General features: G+C 32.1%; 1 protein-coding gene and 1 long non-coding RNA gene across 7 annotated transcripts in view; both read right to left on the bottom strand.

The window, feature by feature from the left end:
- Positions 1-24984, bottom strand: part of LOC127709947 (antiviral innate immune response receptor RIG-I-like) — a 186690-nt gene that overhangs the window by 100734 nt on the left and 60972 nt on the right. The window lies entirely within an intron of this gene.
- Positions 1311-5896, bottom strand: LOC127709951 (uncharacterized). Of its 2 annotated transcripts, XR_007985871.1 has the most exons (5): positions 5854-5896; positions 4171-4253; positions 2892-2975; positions 1908-1928; positions 1311-1572 (listed from the first exon to the last, which is right to left on the bottom strand). It is a non-coding gene; the product is annotated as an uncharacterized LOC127709951 (long non-coding RNA). The 2 variants fall into 2 exon arrangements; XR_007985872.1 differs by lacking the exon at positions 1908-1928.

Genomic DNA, 24984 nt, shown 5'->3' with positions numbered 1-24984 from the left:
TTTCTGTTTGGGATGTATAAGTACCCAGCCTCGTTTACTTTGTGTTTTTGTTAGCTGTATTTCTATGTGTATCCATCTGATGAATTAAGCTATTGTCAACTGATTCTTATAGTTTGTTCTTATGTTGTATTGTTACACCACTGTCCTAGGTTAGGAGAGGGTTGAGCGCTCACAAACATGTTTAACCCCGCCACATTAATTCTTTATGTGCCTGTCCCAAGTCAGGAGTTTGTAGTTCAGTGGTTGTAGTTGGTTCATGTTTGTCATTTGTGTTTTTCGTTAATGGTTTTGTTATACATTAGGCCTTTATTTTCTCAATTGAATTGTTTAATTTTTTTTATGTCGGGGCCTTTTATAGCCGATCTTACAGTATTAGTTTTTCTCATTGTTGAAGTCCTTACAATTGCCTATAATTGCTTACATCCACTTCATTTGAACTTTGGTGGATAGTTGTCTCATAGGCAATCATACCACATCTATTTTTAGATGTATTTCCCCAATATGCAGACTGTTCTGTATAATTTGTTGTAGCAATTTTTTGTCTTTTTAAACTAGTAAGATGGGAACAATAACACCATGAAAATAGAAAAGTCCGTTTTGAAATAGTTTTCGAATCTAGTAATCGATTCTATCTACATAAGCATCATTCTTCATCACAAAGAATTTGTTTGTTAACTCGAAAAAACTATCTTGAAAGGACTATCTTTTTTTTATTCTGTAATTGTTCCTATCTTACTACTTTAAAAATACTGTAAAATATCTGCACCAAATTATACAGACCAATCTGCATATTGTAGAAAATACATCTATACATCCTTTTTCAAGCACATCATCTCTTATAATAATTATGCGTGAGATGTGAACTGCCAACACCACACTTTTCGTGAACTTTATACAGCCACATACAAATATAATGTCACAATACACATACAAACCACATTTGAGCACTAATCAATATATATTTGCCATATAGATTTCACAATCCTCAGGTTTGGTTGCACAAAACAATCAGATTTATCTTGAATACTAAACCATCCACTTTAAATTTCGTCACGTGCACAAAAACACGTGTTTTGTAACTGACATCGGCATCAAATGTATACATATATTTTTTTGAGTTAAGAAATAGAAAAACATATGATAACGATCACTACTAATTGGCCATATCATTGGAAAAGGTATAACAAAAATACAGAGCCCTAAGGAAAATTCAAAAAAGGAGGTCCATAAAAACTGACAAAATCAAACGCTATCAACAACGGAACAAGTGAAAAACAATTGCCATATTCCTTGCAAATTTGATAAGAATGTTCGTTGGACTCAATTTATTTGCATATTATATTGTTACATGTCTCAAATGGTATGTTTGTGTTTTTTCTTTCCACATTGACTCTTAGTGGTTTTCGTTTGTTCTGTTGTTGTTCTTTCTACAGTTATGGTTGTTGTTGGTCGGGCTTTCAGTCGTTGTTTCTATGCAGTCGTGTGGAATGATATCACTCGTATTACAAGCAGTACCAGGTGAAGAGGTACATGTTGATGGTCTATTGCAAGGAACAGAATTTACTGGAGGTGCTGAAAGGATATTAGAAAGATAAATAAAATCTGCAATAGTGTTGTATTGGAATCATGTGTTTGTTGAATCATACGAGGGTCTACAGTGACATTTTTCAATAAACAGTTATATGAATGTATTGATCGATTGATGGCCAACATCCAGTGACAAGTACATACACATCAGGAAACCCATTTTATGGTTAATATACGAATAATAAAATGATGTGTACCATACCTACACTTGGGATATTTGTTGATATATATAACATTAATATTGCTTATTCAAAAAGAAATTATGATGAGCCTTTTTGTATTAACATTTTGTTTTTCAATTAAACGATTAATATACCTACTTGATGGAGGTGATCCTGATACTGCAAAAGATTCAGATGAATTATCAGAAGGCTAAAATAATACATTTAATTTTCTTTATTAAGTTTTTTGTGACGTAATTGACTTAAGGACTAAAGGTTATTTATATGTACGGTCTCTTCTCTGGATAAACAAACAATAATTGTCTAGACTAGTTGTATACTTTTTAGATGCATGTTGATAGTTTATGCTCGACAAAAAGGTAGATATAACTGTCATACAAGTGAGAGGTTTAGCTAGCTATAAAACCAGGTTCGATCCACCATTCTCTACATAAGAAAATGCCTGTATCAATTCAGGAATATGACAGTTGTTATCCATTCGGTTGATGTGTTTGGGCTTTTTGTTTTGCCATTTGATTAGGGACTTTCCTTTTTGAATTTTCAGCGGAGTTCGGTATTTTTGTGATTTTACTTTTTCCATTGCACAACAAAACAAAAACAAGAAGACAAATTCTACATGTTCTACACACCATCACACTAAAGACTAAGGAGTACACACCCAACAAAATCCATGTTATACGCTATGAAGCAACCAATTCCAATGCCACCAATGATATTTGAGTGGCTCATTACAAATAAAGATTCCGTCATTGGTTGTATCTAGTGATGAAGTAAACAGGAAAGGGTGAACAGGATACACAATAGGAAATTTGTATCTGCTTGACTACATTGCTTTGGTTGTAAAACTATATAGTGCAACGTATGATAAAATTTCAATTATTACGGTACATACAAAAAATGAGGCGATAAATATCAAACGGACAACCATAATTTCAAGGTTGAATAGAAACCAACAATGATGTGCAAAAAAAATGACAAAAAACATAAACCCATAAAAAAAAAAACCAAAATGACACACAGAAAGAATGACAAAAAAGAAATACCGTAACTTTTTTCTGTTCTTTGTCTGTATAATCTGATTCAATTGAATGTTGGAAGAAATTTAACAACGGTTGTTCTTACCTACAGCTTCGAAAACGTCACCTTCGCCACAAATTCCACATAAATCAGTCAATTCTCTTGTCTGGTTGTTAAGGGTGTGGGGAACTGAAAAAGAATCAATGCATTGTTAAAAAACTTTAACACCATATTTGTGTAAATGACCTAGTAGAATGTGAATCACGACATACATATCGAATCAACAAAATCATATATTTTAATAGGTTTCTTCGTTTTTCTCATAACTATCATTTTGTATTGAATTCGTACACCTTGCTGGTCGGTGTGAGCCAAGGCTCCGTGTTGAAGGCCGTTCTTTGACCTATAATTGTTATTTGTATGCATTGTGACTTAGATGGAGATTTGTCTCATTAGCACTCATACCACATCTTCTTATGTATAATGTAGATGGTAATTTATGTGCTTCATACATGTTATGCAAATGTTATACAAAAAATTGGTAAGAATGCCTTCGAAAATTTTATATTATATTTTTAACTATTCTTGTGTGTCCCTTTCAGTTTATATATACATTTCACCAAATTCGATTTGGGTTATTACAGCCTACTGTTCCGGGTGTTTATGAATAACGTTAAATCATAAATACAGATAAATTATGTATCATGTCTGTTTTGTGATAAAAGAAATTATCAAAATACAATCCAACTGATATTTGAAATTGTTTTGGTTTATTCTAGCAAGAACCAGTCTAAAGGAATATTGAATCAGATGTATTTTGCTTTGCTTTGTGATCGCTTATTAGTGCTATACATTACTGTTTATGTTCTATATTGCATACTGCTATCGATAATAATATCGAATTCGATATGGTTGGTATTCTCCTCTGATTGATTTACATATTTGTCTTGTCGGGCGTTTTTATTGTGCATCGTTGAAGGTCGTACGGTGAATTGCTGGTGATTACAATAAGATTTTTAGTGGATAGTTGCCTCATTGGCAAAGATTGCACGCACATCTACTCACTTTTATATCAAGGAAATCACAATATGCAAATGATATAAAAATAGAAAATCTAATGAATTCTATTGTCATGTATGTCCTACTGAGGATTACCTTCATTAGTGTTATGTTCATATGTGGTCTTCTCTCATCATCTTGGATGGAGAGTTGTCTCATTGGCACTCATACCACATCTTTTAATATCTATATATGACAGAAAACAAACACAAAAATTATTATCAAAATATTTTGTTGGTATAAACAAAACCAAATGTTACATGTAATATGATGTCTTTTAGAATTTTATAATAATTAAGATGATCAACAGTAAATAACCACGTACATTTTGCTGTATATCGAAACTTCAGAGGGCTTTCAATATCATAAAAGATCACGTAACATTGAAATTTGTCAGTATCCTTTTCCCTGAAAAATTTTAAATATTATTATTATTTTTTGTTCAAAATGTCGATAACATGAACATCTAAAATTGATTTTATAACACATTTGATTTAATATTTCCATCACTTTTGAATTGACAGAAACAGTAATAACAATCAATATTCATCCTTTTTTGTCTTGATATTGTTAAACATCTAACCCCCTTGTTTTATTAATTTTGTATTTACAGTGTGTCATAGATCAAATGCATTCGTTCAGTGTATGTTCACTTGTTTTTGTTAATATGTCTTTTGATTGAGTTAAGCCATTTCAATTGATATTTTATAGTGTGTCTTTCTATGTTGTAATGTAACACTATTGTTTCAGGTAGGATGAAGGTTGGCACCTATTAAAACGTTTGAACCCGCTGCATTTGTTTGCACCTGTCCTAAACCAGGAACCTGATGTTCAGTGGTTGTCGTTTGTTGATGTGGTTCATAAGTGTTTCTCGATTCTCGTTTTTTATATAGATTAGACCGTTGGTTTTCCTGTTTGAATGGTTTTACACTAGTCATTTGTAGCCTGCTGTTCGGTGTGAGCCAAGGATCCGTGTTGAATGCCGTACTTCGACCTATAATGGTTTACTTTTACAAATTGTGACTTGGATGGAGAGTTGTCTCATTGGCACTAATACGACATCTTCTTATATCTATTTAATTGATGCATATCAACTAGCATAATGAATTGTTTATCAATTTTACCGCTTATACGAAAAGTACAGATGTAAATACTAGTATAGTAAATAAGATTCAGAACAACAACTGCTAACATGAGGTATTAAGAGACCGATACAACTCGGTTTATTTTAAATAATGGTTTCCTCCTTCGAGCATGGTTGTTTTTGTAATATAGTTATACGAAGAAGACATTAGAAAATACATGTACACCTAGAGGCAATAAATTATAATAATCTAGTAAAACCATTGCAAGCACTATGACATATTCTGCGAAATATTTTATGAACTGTTTACTTTTGTCTTTTCATCTTTTATCTTTTGCGTTTTGTCAACAGAAATATTCGATAATGTAGTTAGTCTTTAAAAGATTGATACATCATATAAAAACTTTCAGCTCTCAAAATGACTTTACTCTGTCATTAATCATTATTCATCATAATTAAAATGAAGTCTCAACTATTTATCTAGTCAATTTGTTGAACAACCTGCAACTAATTGCAACACAAAGTTTTTTCTCTGAAAAAACAAGTCTGTTACTATCTATGAACAACATACTAAAAATCTACAAAAAAATTATTTTGCGGAAAGTGGTGTAATTGATCACACTTTTTTTGGGAGTAAACGTAAGGTTATCTGAGTTGTTTCCCTTTTTTGGCAAAGTTGAAAAAATTAAGCTATACAAAAAATAATCTGTCTTTTTTAAAAGCAGTTGTAATAATAACATAAAACACATAATTTTCTCAATTTAAAAGAATTACAAATAAATCACTTCCCTCTCTCAAAATTTGCCTAATATTATCAATGCAGTCGTCTATCCTTGAAATCGGATTGAATTTCAGAGGTCATATGACCTAAAATTAACAACAGCGTCAAATGCAGGAAACACAAACTATGAATAATGTATATACCTGACAATAAGAAAGCGCTCTGTTATTTGATAACACTGCTGTTTTAATGTTGATTCATCAAAAAAAAGAGTAGATGTTTCACCATCAGCACTAAAACTGTTAATAGCGATTCTGATTCCGTCCTTTAAATATGTGTTAAATGTTTTATTGCGCCATGGACACGGAAATTTGCAGGGAAATTCAGTCACACCTGGAATATGAAGTTTAAAATTTGGCAAAAATAAAATATATGAACATGGGAACAGCTTTTAATTTTAATTTTATTTGTATTCTCTGACTGAAATATGCTAGCACATCGCATTCAGAATACTATATTTGACTTTCTATATAAGTTGTGTTCAACAACTGATAAATGTTAACTTTGTTACACCTCAGTATAAAAAAAAAATCGAATATAGTTATTTAATCTCGCCGTTGCAAATGGGTTAAACTTTATAATACATGAGCCTGATATCAATAAGGAATGTGTTGAAAAGAATTCATGATCATAAATTAAAATAGCTCTTTTTATAGTTCGTGTGATCGACGCACTTGTTTTAGATTGATTTTCATTAAAAACGCTCAAACGTACACAATTGACAGTCAGAAATGTAAACATGCGTAGGAATTGTAGGAGCGTTTTGACCAAACAAAATCTTGAAATAATAGTCAAATTTTTCTACGGTCAAATTTGCCTCAGGGAGTGTGAACCTTAATTTTCTAAAATATAAATAAGAGCACCAGCGGACATAAATATAGCCTTGTCAAGCATCTATGTTAGAACTGAAATAGCCCACAACAAAACTTTAATACACATTATTTGATTTTAATTTTTCATACAACCTAATTAATAACATTATATATTATCCTATGTTTATGCTTCGATAAGCACTTAATCAATAGCCCATGCCAAGAAATAGTATCAAAACAACTTTCAAACTCTATGAAAGCTGCAATTAACCTTTCTTCTTCTTTTTCATTACTAACAGCTGACAATGTTAATAAATGCTTTTTGTGTTGTATCTAGATCTAAATCCACGACATCATTGAATTTCATTCAAATAAATTTTCAACAAATGGTTTAAATATTTCATTCAAAAGTACATTGAATAATTCATCCCATCCTTTCATATGATATTGCTGTGACTTGTTCAAATGACTTTTGTATTATATCTATCGCCTTTAGTTTTATACGCTTACTTGGATTATCAATAAGCCATTTGCTGGATATTATACTTGTCATGTTAAGCATCTTTTCAGGAAAAGGTAACATTACATCGATATGAGTGCACGTGGTACATTTGATATATACTAAAGATTATACCACTGCATCGAGTGTGATATGATATTTCTTCACTCGACAGTTAAAAGTTGGTATTGAAAACGGGAGGCTTGCCGAGCATTTTAAATATAAATATTATATTACACGATATGCAGTGGTAGAATCAATATAGATACTCGGTGGAATCTGTTTCTCTAATGATTTATTTGCGATATGTAGACAAACTTTATCTTTACTCTTCAACTAGTTCAATGATCTGTCAAAACAAATAGTTGGATATGTGATGTCATCGGGCATGGACACAATAGCAAATTCAGAGGAAAGCATAATAAATCGACATCATAATTGAATTTTGACCAATGAAGAACTGAGATCAAACAAATCACACATTGATTATTTTATGTCCATATATTTCACAAACAAATTGTTCATTTAACATGAAGAAATATAAAATAATGTCTTACCTGCAGAAATTTCAAAAAAGAAGAACATCAAATATACCAACATTTTTGTGTGCATATTGCTTGCTCCTAACAGTACGTCTGTATCAAATAAATTCAGTAGACAATGTAAATAAAGAGGATGTGCTATCTATAAATATATATCTTAATTGCGTAATTTGTCGTTTTTCTCAAACCTGTTGCAACTTTACATTTCAAAAAAGAAATATTCAATTGTAAATACATTTTTAGTTATTTAATAACAAGTGTGGACACAGACTTGTGTTGTCTGATGGATGCGCAAATTCTAGAGCCAAGCATGCCCAAATGTCTCTCCAAATTATTAAATTCTGTTTTGTCTTCTGATGGGCGAATTTGGACACCGCTTTACATTGAAGCTGTACTACAGAAATTTCCGAAAGTCCTAAAACATTAATACGGAGCGACATCCCTCAGGGTATACAATTCCGATGACTTATGTGGTTCTACACATATGTTATTTATTTAATTTTGTCATGCTTAGACTCCCAAGACCAAACGTTAAAGGATTGGAATAGAAAAATAAAATGTTATTGAATCTTTGACATATGAATTTAATGCAAGAAAAAGTGTAAACGCTTCAGAATTTCAGTGAAAATTTTTGATAAAGATACTAATATTGTAATGAATAAATTTAGCGTCTGTTTAACCTTGTGTGTTTCATCCAATTTACATGGTTTAAAAAGTGATCATTGGCAATGAAACTCATCAGTAGGCTTTTCGTTTGGTATTTGATTTCATCATGCTTAAATGTATGATCAAAGTCAAAAAGTCAAAATAAAATTTGGTCAAAACATTTGAAATTTGCATTTAATGCAAGATATAAAAATCATCTTTAATAATTCAGAATATCAAGGAATACGTGTGGTAATGATACAAAAATGCAAAAAATAGATTTAGCGTCTGTTTGGCCTGGTGAGTTTTGTCCCGTTCACATTGATTTTTAAATGTGATCTTATGCAATGGGACTCATCAGTAAGCTTTGCATATGAGGTAACATACTACAGGACTATTTGAATAGAAAAGGGCCTTGTTTCATATATTTACGTTAACATGCATATTTTTTTTAATCAATTGAAATAAAATTGCTCACAGTCAATTAAAAAAAAACAAATGCTTATCAATACCTATGGGATTCAAACAAAATATGCAAGGTATGAATAATATGTATATATATATATCAAAGTAGATTTAAAAAAAGTATGTATTTGTTCCAATATTGTTTTATATGTAATGTTTATGAAAAGGGGTGGGTCAATTTTATCATTTTGAACCAGGAGTGAACAGTTGGACATTCGATACCTCACCCTTTTTATCTGATTATTCAAATCAAATAGAAATATAGCTTTGTGACATTTTCATGGAGAGTAAAAATGACTTGTAAGATATTGTTTATACATTTTAATTGCATCTAAATATACTAAATATTTCAGATACTTATATCAATGTTCTTTTAAACAATTTTTTCCTAATTTTCTTCATTTGCTCAACACCATAAATCAAACAACTAATCAAAATGCATGTACACAATCATTGCACATATTTTTTTAAGTATATTTTAATTGACTGCGTTCAGAAAAGTACAAAAAAACGGTCTAATCATCAAGGTGATTATTTTACAAATTCTATTTATAAAGTGGAAATCCGCGAACTTAAATGGAAATTATACAAAAATGGGACATTTTTCGGAAACAAAAGACAGTAAAAAAATGTAACATTATAGCAGAAGATGGATAGGATTGGGGTTCCGTTAATTGATATTATAAAACTAACTCTCCCTACCTTGGGAAAATATCGGGGTATTTCCGACTCATTTGGATCACCACAAACAGTATGTTTATATATAGTATGGTAATAAATTGGTTAATGGAAACATCGAAACATAAAAAATTAGCCTAGCATACATAGCTCATAACTTTGATAAACATCTATTGCATGAAACCGTTTGTGTTTATAAGCTGGTAGTCGACTTAAGAAACAATAATTTGTTAAATGTCTCACGAAATGTTACACTTATTCATTTTTCATAATCAGTAGCAATATGGATTAAGATGACAGGAAAAAGCAATATGTTCTGTTTTCCACCTCACTATTCATGCTAATACCAATACTTGATTATTTTGTCGCTTAAGAGTTCAACGCATTCCTTCACTTTCCATGTGCTTGTATGTAAACTTTGGCAAAACCATGAAATCGAGTATCAGCGAAAGAATACTGTTTTATTATTCCCTGAGAATTATACCCATAGAAATAAATGAATACAAAGTAATATAATTTAAAATACTTGAAACATCTGTTATGAAATCTGTTTTTATTATAATAATTAATGCAAATGCTAAACACACGTCATTTGTTCATCTCGGTTTCGAAATATTTGATAAGACATTTAATTTCACGAAAAAGAAATGAAAGTTATTCAAAATACGGAGACGTCTTGGTTTGATAAAAATAGAAATATCCAACTCTTTGAAGTTTGATTTGAACTTTTATGGACCGTGCTATTAGTTTCATCCGAAATAAGAAGGCACAGTATTTAAAGATAATATATTTTAGTTAAACATATACAAATCAATAAGGAAAAGACTGTTACGTTTTTCATAGAATAAACTGTTTACACAGATATATATGTTCAGGTATTTCACATCCAATCTTTTATGGTAATATTCTTTACAGAGCACAAAAATGTCGGCATTCACCTCAAACGCTAACCAAACCTTTACACAGCCTTATTAAGAAGGGATATAGTTACGATACTGTTGTCAGGTCATTAAAGATGGCATATTTTGGTATTAATATTGATTCACTCATACGGTCTTTGCATCGGAAATTAACACATTTATTTTAAAACTAGTCGTTGGCATGATACGGGTTATGTTCTTCTCATAAATTTTATGATGGTATGACATTAAACCCTAAACTGGAGGGATTGTGCTTGATTTTCATATGATGACGACATAATCTTTCAATCAGTTTAATTGAGGTCTGGAGCTGGCATGTCAGAAACTGCTAGTAGTCCTTTGTTAATTTATGTAGCATTGTTATGTTGCTTAGTTTCTTTTGTTGCCTATTCTGACATCGCACTCGGACTTCTTTTAAACTGAGTTTTACCTCTGCGTTTTGCTGTGTTTTTGTTTTTTCTATATTTGCTAGAGCTATAGGGAGAGGGTTGAGATCTCACAAAACATGTTTAACCCCGCTGCATTTTTGCGCCTGTCCCAAGTCAGGAGCCTCTGGCCTTTGTTAGTTTTGTATGATTTTTCATTTATTTGTTGTGGAGTTTAGTACGACGTTCATTATCACTGAACTAGTACACATTTTTGTTTAGGGGCGAGCTGAAGCACGCCTCCAGGTGCGTGATTTTCTAGATGTGTTGAAAACCTATTGGTGGCCTTCGGCTGTTTTCTGCTCTTTGGTCGGGTTGTTGTCTCTTTGACACATTCCTCATTTCCTTTCTTAGTTGTATTTAAATCAATGAACCAAAACTGAAAGTACGTGGCTAAACAATCTCCATGGAAATGAGATATGCATACCAAATACCATTGACTTATCATAACATGCATAAGTCGTTCCTTTTAAACAAACCTAAACACAAACATTAACTTGTAAACTCAATGAACCATGATGAGGGGGTGCGCTATATAATCTCCACGGAAACGAGACTTGGAAATGCCAATAATTTTGCATACCAAATATCACTGACTTAACTATAACAGTTCATCTTAAACTGATCAAATCGCAAACTAATACATGTAAACTATACAAAAGTTTCAGTCAATAGACCATGACTGAGGGGGCAAGGCCAAATATTCTCCATGGAAATGAGATGTGCTAATGCTTATACAACTGCATAACAATTTAAATTTGCCTGCCTCTAATGGATTCCCTTGAACTGACCTAATCACAAACTAATACATGTAAACTAAGCAAAAGTTTTAAAGTCAACAGACCATGACTAAGGGGCGGAGCGAAAAAATTCTATGGAAATGAGATATGCCAATGCTTATACAACTGCATACCAAATATCATTGACCTTTTACTAGTGGTTCATAAAAGAGGGACGAAAGATACCAGAGGGACAGTCAAAAATTCTCATAAATTAGACCTAACCACAAACTAATACATTGTTGACGCCGCCGTCACCGCCGACGCCGTGAACAGCATACCTATGTCTCGCGTTTTGACTCCGTCAAGGCGAGACAAAAACGCTTAATTGTATATTTATTATTTATCCATCCTCGTGACATTTCTTCGAAATCAATCGAGCTTTACTATTTTTTTTGCGTTTAATAGCCACATATCATCATCTTTTGATATTTATAGTTTCTTCAAAAGTAAAACAAATAAAGCGTAATATACTACGTGAAATAAAAAGTATGCGGTTAGTTTAGGTCATCACTTTTAAACTCAATTATTCGATGAGACAATGACTAATAATTTATTTATTTTAGAATATCACGAATCTGTTGGTAAGAAAACTCAAAGAGAAGTATCCCAACTGCAGGTCGGTGGTTTTGACTATCTATTAAGTGCCGATGTTCAAGTTCAAACGTATATTTAGAATACATTAAAACAAAATGTAAATGCTAACTATTGCAGTCATTGTTAACAACTAATCAACCGCATTGCAATTAGTGTCTATTTACTTTTTACAAATTGCGACTTGGATGAAGAGTTGTCTCATTGGAACTCATACCACATTTTCTTATATCTATAAGATATTTTTGGAAAAAAAAATAATTTCCTTGCAGGTACTAATTACAGAAAACACGAATAGAATTTTTGAAACCAAGAGGTTGGATTTGATTGACAATGAGATGTAGTAATTTAAATGAAAAATGTAATGTAATTTCGATTTTCCTGGGCTTGTGTTTCCTATCATGATTTCCTTGAGAGAGGGTTTGCTGCTCACAAGTAGCGAAGTTGAAATCATCCCTTCGTAAATTTTACGGACGCCATCAGGAGTTGGTTGACCGTTAGGGAATATCTGTTTCACAGATGATGACGGATATGTTTCAATTGTCGTAACTACAATCTCGCCACTTCCCCCAAATGTGACCTACCGAATTAGACATATCACCGGGTTTGTACTTACATTAGCAACACGACGGCTTCCAACTATGGAGAATGATCTGCTTACTTTAACGGAGCACCGGCGATCACTTCAGTTTTTGTTAGGGTTCGTGTTGCTAAGTCTTTAGTATTCTATGTTGTGTTTTGTGTACTGTTGTTTGTTTGTCTGTTTATCTTTTACTTTTTAAGCAATTGCGTTGTCAGTTTATTTTCGACTTATGAATTTGAGTGTCCCTTTGGTATCCTTCGCCTCTCTTTTTAGTACACATCTTAAACAAAGAATTATGTTTCGATATGTTTCTTATTAATTTACATACTGTTGTAACATGAATAGTTGATTTAAAAAAAAAGAAATCAACACTTTATAAATTGCTTACGTCAGAAACGCTTTTTTGGATTAACCTTCACCAAGAACGATCAAAGCCGAATATTTGAAAGTCAAGGATGTATAAGAACATTTGAAGAGCTATATAATCAAAAGGAACCTTAAAAAAATAGCCATCTTGATCGAAGTTTGCCTGAGGGAGTTGAAACCTTGTAGAGTTATATTTAACAATTGAATTCAGGCAAAGGGCTTGAAAGTTCACTTGGATATACTACTATATCAGACTTACTTCAGCAAATTATCAGACTTATTATCAAATTAATTTTACCCTATAAAGTTCATCTTTTACATGTAGTTGTGAAAGCTTGATTATAACTGTATTTGTGTTTTACTTTTATCCGAATTGAAAACATGTATGGTTTGTTAATACATTTTAATTGTTAACACTATAAGTACTAGATATTTGTTCTAATCATATGTTATGTATAAAACGAAAAAGAATTATGGTCGTTAATTACCATCTATTCTTATCGTTTCGTCAGATCGAATGTACTTTCAAACAGGAACAATACACTGATTGGATGAGTTCGAACCATTGAAAATCTATCTGTCACGTCTTGACATTCGTGGATCTTCCTGTATGCAAACATGGATACATGATACATTATTAATCAGATTCAAATGACTAGTCAAGGAAACTTTTATCAATCAGTTTATAGATAATGTAAAGCAGCTGTTGCCTGTTTAAAATAAGCGTTTGTTTTAGTAGATATGATATACAGTGAGCGATAAAGTTTTCAATTAAATGAAGGACAAACGTATGGACTGCATAGGGAAGGATTGCGAAAATTCAAAATGCCACCGCTTGATCGCAAATTGTGCCACCGTATGCCTTTTTAGAAAATATTGTGATGGAAAAGCTTTTAAGGTGGAAGAACTTAAAGATATTCTTCTGTAACGAGGAGTCTAACCTGTGATATTGATCTATAATATGTTAAGAGCATTTAACCATGAAAGACAAGAAATTGTTCGACCAGCCTTTAATTTTACTTTCCTTTATACATTTTAAGATGTCATGACATTTCAAGCTAAAAAATATTTATTAAGTAAAAATTGCAGAGAAGATTTACAGTGAACAATTAACATCCATAAGAAAAACCATTAGGAACAAAGGATCGATGACAATCAACGCAACTACCAACAACAATCCACACAGATTCTACACAGAAAATAGGACCCAAAACAACATTACCTAAATCGACCGCGCTAATAAAGACCGGGGAAAAAACTATGGTGCCAAAACTATTATGAACTTTCTGCTTCATTATTGAACAATTATGGACTCTGTAAGAATTTTAATGTGTTTTTTTAACTTTCCAGGGATATCAATCGCTAACAACTTATTAGCTTTCTATGATATGTTCTTAAACTTTAAACTGGTATTACTATTTTTTCAAAATATATTTCAAGATAGCGGAACAGACTGCAGAGTTGTGCTTACAACAAGAGGAACATATCGATATTATTCCTTCGTTGGTTCATTGTATAATTTAAGGTGAAAGATTTCAAAGATATTCTTCTGTAACGAGGAGTCTAACCTGTGATTTACAGTGAACAATTAACATCCATAAGAAAAACCATTAGGAACAAAGGATCGATGACAATCAATGCAACTATCAACAACAGTCCACACAGATTCTGCACAGAAAATAGGACCCAAAACAACATTAACTAAATCGACTGCGCTAATAAAGACCGGGGAAAAAACTATGGTGCCAAAACCATTATGCACTTTCTGCTTCATTATTGAACAATTGTGGACTCTGTAAAAATTTTAATGTGTTCTTTTAACTTTCCAGGGATATCAATCGCTAACAACTTATTAGCTTTCAATGATATGTTCTTTAACTGTAAACTGGTATTATCATTTTTTCAAAATATATTTCAAGATAGCGGAACAGACAGCAGAGTTGTGCTTACAACAAGAGGAACATATCGATATTATACCTTCATTGGTTCATTGTATAATTTAAGGTGAAAGATTTTAAAGATATTCTTCTGTAACGAGGAGTCTAACTTGTGATATCGATTTTTAATATGTTTAGAGCATTAAACCTTAAAAGACAAGAAAATGTTCGACCAGCTTTTAATTTACTCACCTCTATACATTTTAAGATGCCATGAGCATTTCAAGCTAAAATATAATTATCAAGAAAAAAATGCAGAGAAGATTTTTAGTGAACAATTAACATTCATAAAAAAAACCATCAGGAACAAAGGATCGATGACAATCAACGCAACTATTAACAACCGTCCACAAAGATTCCACACAGAAAATAGAACCCAAAACAACATTAAATAAATCGACTCGCTTATAAAGACCTTGGAAAAACTATTGTGCCAAAAACATTTCTGCACTTTATGCTTCATTATTGAACAATTATGGACTATGTAAAAATTTAAATGTGTTCCTTTAACTTTCCAGGGATATCAATCGCTAACAACATATTAGCTTCCAATGATATGTTCTGTTTAAACTGGTATTACTATTTTTTCAAAATATTGCAAGATAGCGGAACAGACAACAGTGTTACAACATGATGAACATATCGATATTAAACGTTCATTTGTTCATTGTAAGCAAGAACCTTCAGTGTAGAAAATCATATCAAGAATCGCAAAGTATGGCATTGGAACAAAAATTAGAATAAACATTTGCATTAAATAAATATATTCATCTATATCTTACATTTGTTATAATTAATAATGCATATGGGACCATATTACTATAATTTTTGGTCTTTCAATGATGATCTTGTTCATTTATCTTGCTGGACAGTGTTCGACAGCTGTTATTACTTCGTCTTATTTCATGCATTAGCGAGGCCAGCCTGACCCTATCCTAATAATAAACCGTCTTAAATCATTGTCCATATCATTTAAACGTATTGAATTATAAATCTGATATATTTGAAATGTTTGATACATTGAAATAATGATTCAGAACAATAGGATATTAGAAATATAACCAATCAATCTACCAATCTACAAAGCAAATAATCAATAAGAATTAACAAAAAAAAATCCATAAAAAATGACAAAATCAAACGTTACGCTATCTCAATCATCTGAAGTAAGGGAAACAACTGTCATATTCCTGACTATGTACAGGAATTTTCCTGAGGAAATGATTGGTTACACCTTGTTCTATGGCTAACTTAACATCCTACTTGTATGTCGGTTATCTATATTTCAGTTATATTGACAAAATTGATTGAGCAACCCAAACAAACACAACTAAATAATGTTACTATAATAAGGTCTAAGGATACAGCATTACAAACTGTGTTAACATAGTTACGTCACAAACATACAACACAACTGACTATAAATTTAAAACAAACAAACAAACATATAAATCTGACAAAGACGCCAACAAAACAAAAGGTTTGTAGTTGACTACATATACAGCAATTAATTCAACATAGTCACTAAATTGTAAAATATTCAGTGAGAAATCATCTACATTGTCCATTTGCTTTCAAACTAAATTGAACTTACTCTTTCATTCTGTCCTGAAGCTATGAATGGAGAATACTAGTGTTAAGGATAGAGAAGTCAATTGATTTTTGATATACCATTGCAAGAGGAAAATGAATTAGATGGTCATGAAAAGATGTAAGGACATTGCCTTACGTGATTCAATCGTTCTATAAAATGATTAATGATAGTGAAGAATGACTTATAATTTAGACTCGACAGTATTTCTCAAGTTATTACATTAACTTAAGTAGTGGTTGAATTTCTGTTACAGATATATCATTAACATGTCCAAATATAAAGTTTAAATTTAGAAATTACACCTTTTTAACAACTAATGTTGAAATCAAGAGGCTTATTTTTCAGCAATGATCCCAAAATTATAACAATGCGTTCATAATACAAGTCAGCGCGACTTTCTTGTGTAAGACCATTTATTGATATGACAGCTTTAAAATCTAAGATTTGATAACCTTCATAACATACAGATTACGATTTTCAAGATATCTTTTAAATTTATCATAGCTTGCGTACGCTGCTTTTTCTTGGTGGAAAAGGGACTTTAATTACAATGCCTTGAATAGACAGAAAATCTTTCATAAACTAGTTGACGGTTAAGTAACCAGTTGCTGGACAAAATGTCGGCTCGTTTTTCGATTATGCAGAACATACCTAATGCATATTTTGTATAGTATAGTTGTTCTCCTTCTTATAAAGAACGATTACTTGTCATTGGGAGTACATCCAATTCATATACGGATATTTCATTTTTGTATACATCGTCTAACCTAACATGACGTTCTTCAAAGGCTTTGAGTACACACCCGAGGTAAAATATCAATATTAGTATGGGTCAGCTGATCGGCAAAGTTATGATTTGCTTGGAATGTGTAAATGAGGACGTAAGAATATAAGCATTCTACGGGAAAATGCACGAAAATAAACTGAAGTTGCCATAAAACATGCAAGAGAAACATTTGACTTGATCTAAACTTTTCTTAGTATGTCATTGTAAATCTTTAAGCATTTCACTAATGCCTTTTTCCTTGCCTTTTCCGTTACTGTTTATAGTCTGTTCAATTAAGTAACTGCACATATTTCCCTTCACCAAGAGCGCTTCGAGAACAATTGTTCTCTTTGCTTTATTATAATATAATTTAAACATAGGGGCTTGCATTTATATTGATTTTACCACAGATTGGTCCTTAATGCCGTTTTGTTTTATCTCGCCAATGCTCCGGTTAAAATAGTAAAAATTAGTTTTTTCTTGGAGTTATGTCCTTTGAATTTTACCTAAATATATGGTTCTGCAATAGTTTTTCAGCGTACTACTCTGAAAACCACACAATAGAATTGTATGAAACCTAGTAGTTTATGTGGACATAACATGTAGATGTGAAAATCTACAACAAATATTCATCAGGACCTACACTTTTGTAAGTGTTTATGAACTTATGAATCTGGGGAGATTTTTTTTGTAATTGACAATTGTTTATGTGGGCATGGGGTATGTACCAAGCACGGCTTAAACCCGATATCACCTGGACAATTCAAATCTGCTTTTAAAATATGGGGTTTGAAGATACTGAGAAATTGTATTATTTGACACGGTGCATTGAGAATAGAACAATTTAATCTTAAAATGAAAAACAAAAACACGTAGAAGACAACGCAAACAGATAAGATAGACTATGGGTTAAAAGGGCCCTTTTAATCAACAGCGATGAAAAGTAAAATAACAAAAATACCGAACTTCGAGGAAAATTCTAAACGGATAGTCCCAAAGCAAATGACAAAATCAAAAGCTCAAACACATCAAACAAATGGATAATAACTGTCATTTTCCTGACTTGGTACAGGCATTTCCTTATATAGAAAATGGTGGATTAAATCTGGTTTTATAGCTAGCTAAACTTCCCACGTGTGTGACAGTCGCATACAATTCCATTATATAGACATCGATATGTGAACAAAACAAAGACATAATAGGTTAAAAAGGTCAAAGATAGGGGTACAACAGTCAGCATTGTGTTAAAATCTTAATAACTATAAAAACAAACATATATGTCAACAAAGAAAAACAAAAAGGCATATAGACAAAGCACATTAGCAATACGAAAGACATGAATACAAGAATTTACCATAGCACAATAACACAATGACGGGATAAATAAGTACAGAGCCATGTCAAATGGACACCACCAAAAATAGACTAAACGTTAAAAGTAATAATTTACAGAGAAAAATAAAAGAATACTATAACACGTTATTAAGATGATAAACAACGTCAGTACCTACAATCTATACTCCGTATGTTATTTGTGACGTTGAAACGGAATATTTATCCACAAGTTCTTGGTATCTTCTGATGCACTTTTTTTTAGAAAAAGGACGAGACGTTCTTTGACATAACCCTGGTTCATCAACTTTCTGCTCAGACACTGGTGACGTTTTACAAAGTCTGAGTAGCAGCTGCAAACTCTTGAATACCGAATGAGTTGGGAAATGTATATCTTATATGAAGTTGAAGTTGGTATATTGATACTAAGGTGGAGGAAATTGATAATTTCAAAATTAAAATCGTCTCGTTTGTCATAGATTTTGGTACTGAGATGACCGCTCGTGTAAAATTAGAGGTATAAGTCTAAAAATGAGACAGAGGAAGTTGCGTAAATAAAGGCGCGCAAAAAGGATTAGAATTAGTGCTTATTAGTAAGTGTCCTTTTTTGTTCCACCGCGTGGTAAATACTAGAAGAAAAAAAGTAATCCAATACAATAATCAAAACAAATCAGTCGGTTATAAGTATATATGATAGCGTTATTCATAAAGAACAAGAATCTTTTATTAAGACTATGGCTTGTTTAATTAACTACTCACAATTAAGAGAACATATAAGGGATCCTCAGTCCAGTAGACTTCTTTCTGCTAGTTTCCTTCTATGAATTTAACACCAAAAACCATTACAGCAGATGTCTTAGGGGTCCGTAGGTGACTTGTTGCAAGACTTATGTATGCCCAAATCAAAATAATTAAAGTTGCCCGTCCGACATACCTTGTCGAACCCAGTTCTGAATGGGCATGCTTAGTTGTTAAAAGACGATAATCGAATTAAAAAGAATCAATCAATTAATAAAATGCTGAACAGAATAACAAACACTAACGTTTTGACAATATACACTTTTTCTGATGACACTAAGCAATGTCATTATTTTAAAATGTAAATTTCATCATCATATATCGACTACTGTAATATCATATTCACTAGTGCATTATTGCAAGTTTCAATATCACATTATCTTTTGTTAAAAGCGACACACCTAACGACAAATCTATAAGTTTTGAAGGGGTAACACGATAATAAGGAAAAGTTGAAAGCGTTGGAATCGGACACTCTAAAGAGTCACAACAAAGGTCAACGTTAGAGCTAGTTTTGATCCCGGTTTAAGGTATTCAAGCTTTAGGTCTTTGTTTCAGATGTTCTCCATCTAGCGTATACCTGTTGTTTCATGCACATGTGCTCATTCATTACATATCCGTTTTTTTGTTGAGTCTCACTTAAAGGATCAAATATACCGTTGCTTACTAATTATTTAAATCATATATCAGCATGAGCACATACATTCAGTATTTTCTACGAAGACAGAAAATGGCTGAGCGTCAGTAGCATTTCAAATTCAGGTCTTTTGCGTTATTTTTCAAATAAAAAAAAAATCAATTCACAAGGACTAGCTAGTACTTTCTGTTAATAAAATCTGAGTATCTTTGATCCTTGAAATAATTTTTCAATTAAGTGAATATCTAATCCAAGTAAGTTGGAACATTTCAAAAGTATATCTTTTAGAATTATTGACACTAATACTCTTTGGGGCAAAACATAATAAGAGTACAATCACAGACACCTATCAAAATATACCTTACTTCGGACAGCCAAATGAATGAAGGGAGATGGAGGATAAACTTCAATGAAAGTGTAACCAACTGACACATAAACAACATGCCGTGTGTTTGTTTATTCTACATTGGCTAGTGGTATTAAGGGGGGGTTGAGATTTCGCAAAACATGTTTAACCCCGCCGCATTTTTGCGCCTGTCCCAAGTCAGGAGCCTCTGGCATTTGTAAGTCTTGTATATTTTATTTTTTAATTTAATTCATTTATATGTTTCGGAGTTTAGTGTGACGTCTATTTTTACTGAACAAGTACACATTTTTTTTAGGGGCCAGCTGAAGCCCGCCTCCATGTGCGATTTATCGCTGTGTTGAAGACCCATTGGTGGCCTTGGGCTGTATTCTGCTCTTTGATCGGGTTGTTGTCTCATTGACACATTCCTAATTTCCATTCACAACTTTAACATGTATGGCAATAGTATAACATGTCTATTCATAGCTTGCCCTTAATTGAATACAATTAAACTTGTATATCATATTTATCTTTCGTTTTGTTTTTTGTTTTTTTTTTTCAATGGTTTGTTCTTATGTTGTGCTGTTGCATCACTACCCAGTTAGTAGATGGTTGGACGTCCCTAAACATGTTTAGCCATGCCATTTTCTTAATGTGAATGTCTCAAGAGAGAAGCCTCTTAATCAGTGTTTATCATATTTATTTTTGTTATTGTTGCTTTGTTCTTGAATCAGGCCGTTGTTTTTTTCTTTTGAATAGTTTTACAGTTTGCTATGTCGGGACCTTTTACAAAGACCTATAATAGCTTGCATCACGTCATTGGGTCACTTGTGGATATTTGCTTCAATTGGAATCATATATAAAAAAGAAGATGGGGTATGATTGCCAATGAGACAACTCTTCACGAGAGATGTAATAACAACTATAGGTCACCGTACGGCCTTCACCTATGAGCAAAGCCTATACCGCATTGTCAGCTATTAAAGGCCTCGAAATGACAAATGTAAAACAATTCAAACGAAATACCCAATCTACTTATTTTATGTTGCTTTTTATAAATATATCTTGGAAATACATATTTACGCTTATTTTCAAATGTTTTCAAAATAAAATAGTTAAATTTTGAATGACTGGAAAATATGTTTAGTTATATTTGATTTATAATGATTTGCTAGGAAACAAAATTTCTTTTTTTTTTATGAATCTGGGGGAAAATTATGGAGCTCACTCTTTTGTTAATATGGTGCATATTAACATATTGGGTCATGGTAAAAATGATACTAGTAGATATTATGTCAATATTTTACTCAGGTAGAAAAAAGTAGAACTAAACTAAAATAATGCATTTTTAATCTGTCGCTGGTTTGGACCTTACAAGTCAGCTGTTCAATATCACTGATATCAAACAAATCAACGAACACTCGATACTATCAATGGGTTGCAATAAAGATCATTTCTATTATATATTTATGGGTATGATATATGATGATTATCATTGCATGTCTTCTAATATAAAAGATCTCATTTTTACATGAGGGAAATGGTGGTTTATGTGTTTGAGCTTTTGATTTTGCTATTTGATAAAGGACTTTCCGATTTAAATTTTCACTGGAATTCCGTATTTCTGCTATTTTTCTTCTTTTACATTTAAGGAAGTATTCAAATTTGTATTTAAATAGCCAACGCTTTAATGAACCTAAATCAAACACTTGTTCGTTGACATTTAGATATTTTCTAACATAAGAAAGTATTTGAAGAATTTGGAAATGACTTGTTCTTGGTAATCGAACGCCCCCAAAAGAGAAAACCACAATTGCCCTGTTATCATGCACATCATATCACAGTCTTACAGAATGTCTGATGTACATTTACCTGATAATATTATTAATCTTATTTCTGAATAGACCATTTTCATAAAACCGATTTTTGACTTTGGAGTATATAATTTTTCAACAGGTTACCTATTTTGTGATAGGACATTTTAGGACTTGGTCAACTAAGAGCTACGTACTAAGAGTAAAAATAAAGTTACAATCAGTGCAATTAGGGGTAAAAATTACTGTTTTCCGATGATTCTGATGTGTAAAGAAAACATAGAACAATTAGTTTTTTCCCAAATTGCTCTGATTGAAGGCTTAATTTTACTTCTTTTAATTGCTCTTACTTGACTGATTACCAGAATGTCCTACCACAGAGTAGATAACCTTTAAAAAAAATTATAAACTTCGGAGTCAAAAGTCGGTAATAAGAAAATAGTCAATTCATACCTGTATTTTGGGAACAGTTATTATTATCTTTAGATGATCCTCCAGAATCTTCTGATTTTTCTTTGTTTTGTAATTCTTTATTCTATATTATTCTAAAATAATATTGAAAAGTTTCCTAAATTTTTTTTGTAACTATATTACCAAGAAAAATCGAATAAATCAACTATACGACTCACCAAATGAACATTTTCTCAGAAACTACTGGATATGCTTTCTCTGAAAATTTTTACTGAAAGTTAATCGATATTTTTTAGTGCTTTTTTTTTTGTCACATTCGTGATAACGAAGTTAACCAGATATCACGAATAATAAACATCAGTGATCACGAATCCCAAAAATATATGATTACCAATGTCTCAGATTCTTTATCAAAAGTTTGATTTGTTAAAACGAGTTATAATTCATAAAAACATTTGGTAAACTATGATGTTGAAGTACAATTTGAAATGGTTGTGTCTAAAAGTCACATTAGATACCCCATCAGAAAAGATTAAACATTCTGTCAAAATTGGAAAACTTCTGAAAATTAATCTATATTCCGATTAATTATACACTGTTAAATAAAGGCAACAGTAGTATACCGCTGTTCGAAACTCATAAATCGATAGAGATAAAAACAAATCCGGGTTACAAACTAAAACTGAGGGAAACGCATCAAATATAAGAGGTGAACAACGACACAACAAAAACACAACATTAAAATCTAACACACACAGAAACGAACTATAATATGACAATGGCCATTAATATATTTATCAGAATACCCTACATAGATATAAGTTTTAGTTAGAAGAAACCGTAAGCGGAATTATCTTGACAAACCATGCACCCTGCATACACAATTTCACTGACAGAGTTTAGCATTCTATCATTTCTGTATTAATACAATCAAAAACCTGTGAGTAAGCTGAGCATTTGAGTATACACAAATATATATTAATTAGATATAAGAAGATGTGGTATGAGTGCCAATGAGACAATTCTCCATCCAAGTTATAATTTGTAAAAGTAAAGATTTATAGGTCAAAGTACGGCCTTCAACACGGAGCCGTGGCTCGCACCAAACAGCAAGCTATACAGGGCCCCAAAAAATGACTAGTGTAAAAACATTCAAACAGGAATCCAACGGTCTAATCTATATAAAACAAAAGAAACGAGAACTCTTATGAACTACATCAACAAACGACAACCACCGAACCAGGTTTTTGACCAAGGACAAGTGCAATCAAACGCAGCGGGTCTAAACGCCCCAACAGGCGCCGACCCTCAGCCAAACCCCAAACAAATAGCGTAACATCACAACATAGAAAGACACACTATGAAATATCTATAGAAATGGCCTAACTCAGTCAAAAGACATATTAACAAAAACAAGTAAAATTGAAAATTGAAATGGGGAATGTGTCAAAGAGACAACAACCCGACCATAGAGCAGACAACAGTCGAAGGCCACCAATGGGTCTTCAATGCAGCGAGAGTGTCCTTAAGCTGGCCCCTAAACAAATATGTATACTAGTTCAGTGATAATGGACGTCATACTAAACTCCAAATTATACACAAGAAACTAAAATTAAAAATGATACAAGACTAACAAAGGCCAGAGGCTCCTGACTTGGGACAGGCGCAAAAATGCGGCGGGGTTAAACATGTGTTTTGAGATCTCAACCCTCCCCCTATACCTCTAGCCAATGTAGAAAAAACAAACGTACAACAGTACGCACAGTAAAACTCAGTTTAAGAGAAGTCCGAGTCCGATGTCAGAATAGAAAACAAAAGATAATAAACAAAATGACAATAATACATAAATAACACACTATAAACGAAAAAACTTGATTCCTGACACACTGTAAATATAAAATTAATAAAGAAAAGGGGGTGAGATGTAAAACATTATCAGAAAGACAACCACAACCTTGAACAAATAAGGCACACAGGTAAATAATAATAACTCCGTAGTAAGGAGTACATGGAGTACGAAAATATTTTTCACAAAATAAATAAATTTGTTGTTCATAGTTCGAGAACAGAAGTGAAAATATATCGCCATACTAAATACTCATCGAAGGTGGTATACATCAATAACAACGAAACGTGACAAAACATAAAACAAGCAAACACTAAATAACAAAAATGCATAACAAATCGTAAACTAAGCATACTATAAACTTTCAAGCCTGTACTATAACCTTGCAAGCCTGAAAACTGTAGTAAGGCGGACAAACAATATACCCCTCATGCCTATCATTAGCAACAAAAAACAAAGTACAACATCCTGTCATTTTCAAGAAT

The sequence above is a fragment of the Mytilus californianus genome, unplaced genomic scaffold (genome assembly GCF_021869535.1).
Source record: "Mytilus californianus isolate M0D057914Y unplaced genomic scaffold, xbMytCali1.0.p SCAF_7, whole genome shotgun sequence".
Taxonomy (NCBI): domain Eukaryota; kingdom Metazoa; phylum Mollusca; class Bivalvia; order Mytilida; family Mytilidae; genus Mytilus; species Mytilus californianus.
The sequence above is the reverse complement of the archived record's forward strand: the minus strand, read 5'-3'. Positions and strand labels throughout refer to the sequence as shown.